Source organism: Cricetulus griseus, chromosome 5, assembly GCF_003668045.3.
Source record: "Cricetulus griseus strain 17A/GY chromosome 5, alternate assembly CriGri-PICRH-1.0, whole genome shotgun sequence".
NCBI classification, from domain to species: domain Eukaryota; kingdom Metazoa; phylum Chordata; class Mammalia; order Rodentia; family Cricetidae; genus Cricetulus; species Cricetulus griseus.
The window spans coordinates 98,334,962-98,344,988 of record NC_048598.1 but is presented as its reverse complement, the minus strand read 5'-3'; positions in this window follow the sequence as shown (position 1 = coordinate 98,344,988).

The window sequence follows — 10,027 nt, the reverse complement described above, 5'->3', positions numbered from 1 at the left end:
TCAATTCTAAAGGTTCTGAATACATTTCTGGTCCTCTCCAAGTACTTGTACAATCATGTGCATACACAAATAAGAAATCTGGAAAAAGAAAAAAGAAAAGGAAAAGGAGGTGCTTCTGAGAGATGGCTCAGCACTGACTTCTCTTTCAGGTTTTTCAGTGTCTGTGGGTGAAGAAGAAAAGTTATTGTTCCCTATTGTAATATTTTCTATGTCCCTTATGTAGCAAACTCTTTTTTTTTTCAAAAAAACCTATTAATTCATTGGTAATAACATTTACATGAAAAATATTTCTAAATGACTTTTTGTTTTTGGTTTTTTGAGACAGGGTTTCTCGGGGTAGCCCTACTTGTTCTGGAACTCCCTCTGTAGGCCAGGTTGGCCTGGAATTCACAGAAAACCACCTGCCTCTGTCTCCCAAGTGCTAGGATTAAAGGTGTGTGCCATCACTGCCTGGCCCTGAGTGACATTTATATAGATTATTTTTTAATTTATTATATTATGTATATGTGCGTGTGTGTCTGTTCTGTGTGAGTATATACACATGCATCCAAGTGTCTAGGGTCTGAAGAGGGTGTAGAACCTCCTGGAACTAGAGTCAGATTCAAGTTTTGATGCCCTACAGTGTGTGCTAGGAGCCAAACTTTAGTCCTCTGTAAAATCAGCAAGGACCTTTAGTCTCTGTGACATCTCTCCAGCCCCTTTATTAACATAGATTCTGGGTGTGTGTTTTTAATATTTCTGTGTACTTCAATGATTATATTTTTAAAAGCACTGATTATATATTTAATAAATTTTAGTGTTTTAAATTCCGAGTTCCTCTCTTTCATCTGCTTCCTTCTGTTCCTTCAGTACTTCTCAACAGACACACTCTTTAATTTATGAGTATGAACATGAGAATTTGCAAGACATTTTAACACGACTATTTATCAAGATAGTAGTATTAGGTAACTGCTTAGCACCGGTAACCTGCCCAGCCACAGGCTCTTGATGAGGTTTCGGGAATCAAGACTGGAGAAATAGCTATGCATCTAAGAGTACTTAACTAATCTTCCAAAGGCTTCCAGTTTGTTATCCAAAACCCACATTTGGTGACTTCCAACAATCTCTAACTTCCAGGAATTAAAGACCATCACTCTAAAGACAACTACTAACACATGGCATGCACTCGGACACATAAGATATGATTGTGTTCCTGTTTGTGTAGCTGGTCAAAAGGCTAAGAAACAAAGGATGGCTCATCCTCATAACTTTCCTTCCAGTATTTTACAATAGATTTTGCCCAGTGGGTCATTTTATCTCACTGAATACACAGCTCATCCTTTCCCAGCAACTTGCATAACAAGTTCTCCTCATTTGAAAGTTGTCTGGAGGGAAACAGCTTCCAGCTCGTCTCCAGCTTGATTTCTCAATGTCCTGTGACCAAATGGATACTTTCTTCAGTCATAGGATTTTACCATCAAGTGCTGTGTGGCAATCCTGGGCAATGATAATAACCTACATTTTAAGGGAGACCCCAGTCCTCCTTGAGCAACAAATGATAGGGAAGTGTCATAAACTTAGCACTGGATTCTCATGTGGTTACCTGTGGCTTTGGGGGAGATGCATTGTCCATCAATGGAGAAAGTGTCAATTCAAACTTTTTTTTGTTATAAGGTTATAAAATACCTTTTAATATGTTTTCCCTCTGAATAGCCTGTCTTATTTATCCCTCTAATATAACCCTTCTTTCTATGTTTTCCCTCTGAATAGCCTATCTTATTTAACTCTCTTCTGTATCCCTTCTTTCTATGTTTTCCCTCTGAATGGCCTGTTTTTGTTGTTGTTGTTGTTAAAGATTTATTTATTATGTGTACAACATTCTCCCTTTGTGTGTGCCTGCCTGAAGAGGGCACCAGATCTCATTATAGATGCTTGTGAGCCCCCATGTGGTTGCTGGGAATTGAACTCAGGACCTCTGGAAGAGCAGTAAGTGCTCTTAACTCTGAGCCATCTCTCCAGCCCATAGCCTGTCTTATTTATCTCTCTTAAGTATCCCTTCTTTCCCCATCTGTTTATACCTTTCTATTCCTCAGTGTTACCCCATCTCCACAGTCATGGCTAAGGTGCTCTGCTATCCACTCTTCCTCTCATGGTCCCTTTCTGTCTTTATGATCTTTGTGAGCACTTATTTTTTTTTTTTCATTTTACACACCAACCCCAGTTCTGCCTCCCGTTCTCCCACCCACCATCCCCCATCCTACCCCCATCCACTCCTCAGAGGGGGTAAAGTTTCCCTTGGAGAGTCAACAAAGTCTAGCATATCAAGTTAAGGCAGGACCAAACCCCTCCCTGCTGTGTCAAGGCTGAGGAAGGAATCTCAACATCGACAATGGGCTCCAAAAAGCCAGTTCATGCAAGGGGTTAAGTCCTGGTTCCTCTGCCAGGGGTCCATTCCCCCACCCCCACAGAGCAAGCTACATTCAGAAGGCCTACTTTGGTGCAATGCAGGTTCTCCAGCTGTGAGTCCAGAGTCTGAGCTCCCACTAGCGCGGGTCAGCTGTCTCTGGTTTCCCAACCATGATCTTGATCCCACTTGTTCATTTGATCCCTCCTCCCTCACCTCAACGCCAGAGCTCAGCCCAGTGTTTGGCTGTGGATTACTGCATCTGCTCCCATCAGTTACACCATTTCTTAAATGGACAGCAGAATACAATTTAGCATTGATAGCTTCTTCAGTGCCTCTGCAGAATTAATTATGAGACCCAGGACTTGCATGATAATGCCCTCCAGGACTTGGTCACATGTGTCAGCTCTTCTAACAAATAATGTAAGCCTAATAAAGCTTTTGGTAACATTTAAACAATAAAATTGCTGTATGATCCAGCAATATCAATCAACATAGCAAAAGGATTATATAGCAAACAACAGATAAAGTTGAACGTCCATGTTTTCTTCTACCAGAAGATAAAATTTTCCTACAACAATATATTGAAGAGGATATCTTTATTCAATTTGGGCATTTGGTTATTTTTTTTTAAAGAAAAATCATCTTGGTGTAGTTGGGTGGACTTAGATTTTAATTCTCTATTTTTTAAAATGAAACTTTTTAGTGTCATTAGTCCTCCATATCACCCAGACTACAGAATCTTAATTCCTTTTGCTGTTATCCAATGTCTAATTCACTTTGGGTCCTAACCAGTTGAGGCCTTTCTGTAGCCCATTACCATAGTTCTTTGTTTTTGTGTTCTAAAGGCCTTTTTCTCCTCATAGACGCCATTCATCATGGTGACTTACTTATAATCCCAGGATATAGGAAGCTGAGACAAGATAACTGCCTCAAGTTTGAGGTGAGTCTTGGCTATAGTGAGAACATGCCTCCCAAAAAGAAGCAAGCCCAGAGTGGTGGTTTACTGCTCAAGCCAAGACATCATGTACTATTTCGAATTGATTTTCTTTGTCCCTGATCCTAATGAGAATGCTTTGAATTTTTTTCACTTACTATGAATCAGCTGTAATTCTGTCATATAGCCTTTATCAAATGTTTCTATCCCTTTCCAAGTTTTTGGTCATGAAGGGAAATTGTTTTGTTTTTTAAATGGTGTGTGTGTGTGTGTGTGTGTGTGTGTGTGCGCGCGCGTGTGTGTGTGTGTGTGTGTGTGTGTGTGTGTGTGTGTGTGTGTGTGTGTGTGTGTGCAGTTGTTACCATGTTGTATAATGACTGTCCTCGACAATTTCTGGAAATACTTTTAGTCATTAATGTATATAGCACCATCTTTGCATGCTGGGAATGAAGTCAGTTTGAACAAGGTGAAGGATTATTATGGCCTGTTCATGAATTCTATTTGTCAGTAAGGGTTTTTATTTTTGTTTTGTTTTGATGACTTTGACATGTATATTTATCAAAGAGATTATCCTTTAATTTTCTTTTTTTACTGTGTCCTTGTTAGGTTTTAGAATTGGGATAATACTGGCTTCATGGAGGAAAGTGCTTGGAATTCTTCCTTTTCTGTGTTCCAGAATTATTTAATAAGTTTTGTTAAAAGTTATTATTTGAGCGGGGCGTTGGTGGCGCATGTCCTTAATCCCAGCACTCGGGAGGCAGAGGCAGGCGGATCTCTGTGAGTTTGAGGCCAGCCTGGTCTCCAGAGCGAGTGCCAGGATAGGCTCCAAAGCTACACAGAGAAACCCTGACTCGAAAAACAAAAGCAACAACAACAACAAAAAGTTATTATTTGTGTTGTGCTAGAATTTGGAAGCTATTTTACTTTATACTGGTTTAACTCTCATAAGTTAGTTATATATGCCAACAAATTTGTCTGTTTCTTGTCATTATCCCTGTGTAGTAGAATACAAATTTTTAAAGTGTATTGTCATGATTCTCTGAATTTCCTGTTGTCTATTGCAATGTCTTCATTTTCTCTAATTGAATTAATTTACCTTTTGTTGTTTACATATGTATATGTTATGTCTGTGTTTTGTGAGTGTAAGTTCATGTGTGTGAGTGCCTAGGGCCAGAAGAGGGCATTGGAGCCCTTTGAGCTGGAGTTCTGTGCAGCTGTGAGTCACTCCACATGGGTGCTGGGTATCAAATGCAGGTTTCCTCATTTCTTAACCACTGAACCCTCTCCTGCCACTGTCTGGATTTTTAACGTTGTCACTTAGGGCTATAAATCTCCCTGTTAAGTCTGCCTTCATTGTAATGCATAGATTTTCCATGTTACATGCTAATTTTCTTTTAGTTGAATAATTTATTGGTGTTTTCAGTGATCCAGAACTCGGGAGGCAGAGGCAGGCAGATGTCTTTGAGTTTGAGGCCAATCTGGTCTACAGAGCTAGTTCCAAGACAGCGAGAGCTGTTGCATAGGGAACCCTGAGACAATCTACTCCCCCCAAAAAACTATTATCTCTTTTAAAATGACAACCAGCTTTTCAATAGATTTGAAATGAAAGCTTCTTTTGACTGGATTTGGTTCTTCTGAAAGCCACAAGGCAGTTATCTAAGTTTCTTTTGTGTATCTGTGACAAATCACAACTATATAAAGCATCTTTTTAAGGGCAGCATTCTATTGAAGATACAGAAGTTTACAGTCAGTGTTGGTGGGGTGAAGGCATGGTGGCAGGAACAACAAAGGGCTCACAAGATAATCTATAATCAGGAGGCAGAGAGACTACAATAGGAGTGTCAGCGTCTTTTGAATTCTTAAATTTGTCTAGAGTGACAGACATTCACCACAGGCCATACCTCCTAATCATCCTAAAACCATTTCACCAATGGGAACAAAGTTTCAAATAGCCTTTGTGCCATGTTCATGATGACCATAACTACAATTGTTTTCAATGCTACTGCCCTAGCCCTAATTACAATAAACAAATAAAAATAGAAGAAAAACAGGCAATATTGCACATACTTCGAGGGATTTTCATTATTTATTTATTTATTTATTTGTTTGTTTGTTTGTTTGTTTTTCGATGCAGGGTTTCTCTGTGGCTTTGGAGCCTGTCCTGGAACTAGCTCTTGTAGACCAGGCTGGTTTTGAACTCACAGAGATCCACCTGCCTCTGCCTCCCAAGTGCTGGGATTAAAGGCGTGCGCCACCAACGCCCAGCGATTTTCATCCTTTATATAGTAAATTATTGAAAGTTAAAATTACACTTCTGCAAATCTCTCACCGTATCTTTCCACATTAAAATATCATACTTGTTTGTTAAGTCTACTCTTATGAGAATATTTTAGTCTACTCATTGATATTCCTGTGTGTGTATTCATTTCGAAGTCTGCAAGGGATTATCAGAACACTGCTTTCAGGAATAGGTTCTGTATTGCCACCAGGTAAGATTCAGTCAGGCAGTGGAGATAATCATTCTTTCTGGCAATAAACCATTACTAGCTGATGCATCTCAATGTCCAATCACACTCATCTTTCAAACTCACAAAAGAATCAATTTAACCAATGCAGCATCACAGAGTTAATACTGGTGAGAGTTCCACACACTGTAGTTTTCACTGTGAGATCATTATGAGTTTGAGCAGAATGAGAAACACATATGGGAACACAATACTTAAATTGACAGACAGTTTAAATTTTATTCATTCTAAAGACTTTGAATATTTTCCCATATTTATTCCAAACATAAAGGCTTTCACCAGTAGGAAAAATTGAGTATAATAGTACCTATAGCTGCTAATGGATTTGTCACATAGCTGCACATATAAGGACTCTCCCCAGGGTGAGTTCTTGAGACCATCATAGCAGCAGCAACAGGTGAAGGATTTTGAACAATGCTTAAATGCATACAAGCACTGGGCTTCTTGTCAGTGCAAATTCTTCCATGAGGGTTACAGAAACTGGAGGTGGCCAAGGCTTTCCTACCATGCTGAAACTGATAAGGCTCCGCCCCAATGTGAGGTCTTTTATGTTTGATAAAATGACAAGAACAAAGAAAGTTTCCCAAATGTTTACAAAGGGTTTCTCTCCATTGTGAATGTTTTAATTACTGTAGTGCCAAGTGGAACTAGTGAAGGCTTTCCCACAATGCTAGCAAGCATTAGTCTACTGACCAGCATGAACTGTTTCATGTCTGTTATGATCACCAAAGCAGGTGAAGGCTTTCCAAATGCTTCCATGCATAAGGCCTGTCTTTTGAATGAACTCTTTCATGCCTGTTAAAATCACTAGGGTGAATGAACTGTTTCCCACATTTTACATACAAAGGGTTTCTCTTCGTTGGGATTTTTTTTTTCATGCAAGTTAGGACAAGTAGAAATGTTGAAGATTTTTCCACAATGTTTACATGCATAAGACTTCTCTCATGTGTGCTTTCTTTCATGTCTGTTGCTACCAAGGGAGTCCCTGAAAGCTTTGCCACAATGCTGGCATGCATAAGGCTTCTCTCCAGTGTGAACTCTTTCATGTCTTTTTTGACTACTGTGGTCAGTGAAAGCTTTTCCACAATGCCTACATGCATAAGGCTTTTCTCAAGTGTGACTTCTTTCATGTGTGTTATGACTACTAGAGTGACTGAAACATTTTCCACAGTGCCTACAAGTATAAGGTTTCTCCCCATTGTGAATCCTTTGATGAACATTAAGAATACTGGAGCTAGTAAATGCTTTTCCACAATGCCTATAAGCTTAAGACTTCCGTTCTGTGTGAGTTACTTAATGATTCTCAAAACATTCTGCATATTTAAATGTTTTGCCACATTGCCTACAATTGTACCTTTCCTGTCCAATATGGCTTTTTTCATGGTAGAAAAGGTCAGAGGGATCAATGAAGGATTCTTCACGGAGTTTACATACAAAGTGTTTCACTTCTTTATGGGTCCCTTCATCATTCTGGTCATGTGTGTCTCTCACAAAGTCATTCTCATTGAGTTTGTCTCCAGTGTGACTTCTCTCCTGAGGATGATCAGAAGAGAGACTCCTACATGCTTCATTACATGGTTGACACTTAGAACACTCAAGTACCTGATGTGATTCAGAATGAGTGGTACCTTTGCAATCTCCCTGCTGTCTATAAGGTGTTGCCATAGCTTCCATACACATAGATGGTATCTGTGTAGTTTGGTCTCTGAGATCGTCCTGTGAGGATGAATGGCCAATGATGTTTCTTCCAGGCAGTGGGCTGTCATGAACTCTTACTCCAGGAGGCATATCTTTACTGCTGATATTCTCTGTAATAGCTTCCTGCTTTTTATCACACTCAGTATCACATTCATATCCACAGTCTTCCTCAGCCATTGGAGTTCTACAAAAAATGAGGAAAGCATTAGTGTAGCCAAGGTAAATATTGGAGGCTAGACCACTACAACTATAATATCTTAGAGGCAACACCAGTATTTAGTCAATGTTAAGGACAATATGGACCATACATAAAGATGTGTAAAGATGTAGAGGATTGACTTTACTTCTAGAAGAACTGTGAAGGAGCCTTATCACAGATTGGGAGGTTAAAAACAATTTTTGCTATTGCAGTAGAACAGACTTTGATGACCAACATTCATGTGGATGTCACAAAGTTTCTGCTACTCTTGATCTGATAATCAAGGATCCCTTCCTCTCTTATCCCTTCCCCAAATGTTGTTAGCCCAGCTCATGTACACAAGAATACATACACATACACAAACAGGTAAAATAATTAAGAGACACAAAAAGAGTGGACAAGAAGGCAAAGTCCTGGTGATAGTAGACAATCATAACAATCACATAAGGTGGTGAAACTCTGTGGCCTCTGGCATTCTACATACTAAGCATGTGTTGGTGACTTAGTTATCAACTGGACCAATTGAGGGATGTTAGAGAACAGGGATCCTCAAAGGAGAAAATGCCTCAGGTTGGCCTGCAAACAAGTCTGTGGAAGCATCTTCACATTCCTGATTGATGAACGGTGGCTTAAATTATGATGTGTGTTGTTGCCATGGTTAGGAGGGCATGAGTTGTGTCAGAGAGGTACCTGTTGGACATTTTGGTAAATTTGACACAAACAAGGACACACATCTGAGAAGAGGGAACTAGAAAGGAGAAAATGACTTCATCAGACTGAAATTGAGGAATGTTTTCAGGGGCATTTTCCTGACCACTGACTGAGGTGGAATGGCCCAGCCCACTGTGGGTGGGGTCCTCCTACAGATGTGGACAACTGTTAAATAAGGCAGGTTTCTGAGTAAGGGATGAGGAACACACCAGGAAATAGCATTTCTCTATCACCTCTGGTTCAGTTCCTGCCTCCAGATTCCTGACAGGCTTGAGTTCCTGCCCTGGCTTCCCTTTATGATGGGACTGAGACAAGGAAGTGTAAGTAAAAGTGAGCTCTACCACAGACTCTTTTTTTTTTTTTTTTTCAGGAAAAGAAAGCAAATAAACCACAGCACTTATGTTCAAAGCCTCAAAATAATACATAGACATATGGCAAACTCTTTTGGATATGAAGAGGAGTTTTGTGTAATAAACCACTGTAAAAGCTCTTTCAGAGCTTAATGTTACATGACACATTTGTGAAATTAATAGATTACACAGATGAGATGCTCAAATACTGAATGACATTTCAATGCTCCATTACAGGAATTTATGGAGAGTCATTTTTCTTTTTTTGTTTGTTTGTTTGTTTGTTTCTGTTTGTTTGTTTGCTTTTTTGTTTTTTCGAGAGAGGGTTTCTCTGCGTAGCTTTGGAGCCTATTCTGGCACTCGCTCTGGAGACCAGGCTGGCCTCGAACTCACAGAGATCCGCTTGCCTCTGCCTCCCGAGTGCTGGGATTAAAGACGTGCGCCACCAACGCCCGGTGAGAGTCATTTTTCACTCAGGTGTATTTTGAGCTATTGATAGGTTCTCAGTTGTCCCACGATACCCATATGTTTGATATAAATTCTGTTCTACTGAATATAAATTATCCCATATTTCTCTGAGATCTTTGTAGTCCTCTTCAATATTTTCTTCTAGTGCTTTCTCTAGAGGATAATCCAGAGGACACAATATGGCATTGTCATATTCAACACAAAAAGTATTACAACCTAGGTAACATCTGTGGACCTGAAAAGTTCACTTGTTTCGTCATTGCTGCGTGGACTCTAATGTGCACATGTGCCACAGCTCCATTGTGCAGACATCAGCCGAGGAGCATCCAGGCTGATGCTTTTAACTATTGGCACTAGAGCAGCAGTGACCATGAGTGCGTGTTTGTGTTGTAGTGTGTGGACTTTTTTCATGGGGAGAGATGTGTAACTGGTGGAACAGTATGTTTGTTTTCCACTTTTGAGGCAAGTTCACACTGATTTGCTTCCTAACTGCAGCAAGTCAAACTCCAGTCAGTGGTCAATAATCAGTTTTCTACTCTTTCTCCATAGGTTATGAGACTTTCAAGTTTGCATGGAAAATATCTACCTGCTTACCTTTATGCATCCTAGTTCTGCAGCCTTTTGTTATATTGTTTTGCTATGCAAACCCACAACAAAACCTTTTAAATATATATTTAATATAGGGAATTTAATTAATTATACAGAACCAGTTATTCAAGGCCACAAGATCAGCAAGTGTTTAATCCCAGAATGCTT